Genomic DNA, 1195 nt, shown 5'->3' with positions numbered 1-1195 from the left:
TGGATATCCAGCAACAGTACTACTTAATATATTTAATCAAAAAAGATTAAGAGCACAAGTGTGACTGATGTTTCCACGGATCTGTCTCTCGCTTCAACAGTGTTTGGAAGGAACAGACCTGGGGAATTTCCATTTCCAGCTTCCATCCACCCTCCAACGTTTTCTCTAGGCACGAACCTTGGAACCATCTTCTTGACCATCCCGTTTCCACGACCAGCTAATAGTGTTTTTTGTGCTTAGTTCCTTGTTGCTGACCAACCATGAGCTCCCAGATTAGACAGAATTATTCCACCCAAGTAGAGGCTGCTGTCAACTGCCTGGTCAACTTGAATGTCGGTCTCCTACACCTACTTCTTTCTGGGCTTCTCTTGCCACCATTGTGAAAGTGGCCTTAGAAGGCGTGGACCCACTTCTTCAGTGAGTTGGTGAAGGAACAGTGCTGGGATACTGAGAGTCTCTAGAAAACACAAAATCAGTGCAGAGGCCATGCCCTCTTCTAGGACATGCAGAAGCTGTCCCAAGATGAATGGAGCAGAACCCTGGATGCTATAGGAGCTGCCATGGCCTTGTATAAGAACCTAAACCAAGCCCTTTTGGAACTGCATGCTGTGGGTTCTATCAGTACAGACCCCCATCTCTGTGACTTTCTGGAAAGCCAATTCCTAGATGAGAAGGTGAAACTCATCAAGAAGATGAGAGACCACCTGACCAACCTCCACAGGCTGACTGGCCCCAGTCCAGGTGGGCAAGTATCTCTTCTCTTCAAGAAACTTACCCTCAAGCTCGAGTAGGAGCCTCTAGAGTCCAGTAAGCTTTGAGAGAGTCCCTCTGTATTTTCCTGGCATCTGGGCTTCTTCCTGAGCCTTTCCCTCCAGCCAAGAGGCAGCTTTTTTAATGACCCTGGAACCCTTTCTCAAGCCCTTGACCAAGCGGAAACAATAAAGGTTCTTTTGCAGCCAAAAAGAAAAAAAGAGTATTATGAGTAGATGAGCAGAAGGCTGAGATCAGCCACCCTATGAACATTATAATTCTCTGCCTAGTTTCCAGACACAAGCCATGAAGAAAAGCCCTACAACGCTGTATCAATTGTATGCAGTGGTGATTTCCCAGCACTTCTTCAAGTGGTCTTATGTCCATTCATCATGTAACCAGGTAACCATACATTGAGGGAAGGGAAATACCCAGATCTTTCAAG

General features: G+C 46.3%; 1 pseudogene; it reads left to right on the top strand.

Moving 5' to 3' along the window:
- The first annotated feature begins 233 nt into the window (after positions 1-233).
- On the top strand, positions 234-791 carry LOC100673578 (ferritin light chain-like; annotated as a pseudogene).
- Positions 792-1195: the final 404 nt, after the last annotated feature.

This window comes from Loxodonta africana, chromosome 5 (genome assembly GCF_030014295.1).
Source record: "Loxodonta africana isolate mLoxAfr1 chromosome 5, mLoxAfr1.hap2, whole genome shotgun sequence".
Taxonomy (NCBI): Eukaryota; Metazoa; Chordata; class Mammalia; order Proboscidea; family Elephantidae; genus Loxodonta; species Loxodonta africana.
This window is presented reverse-complemented; position numbering and strand designations above follow the sequence as displayed.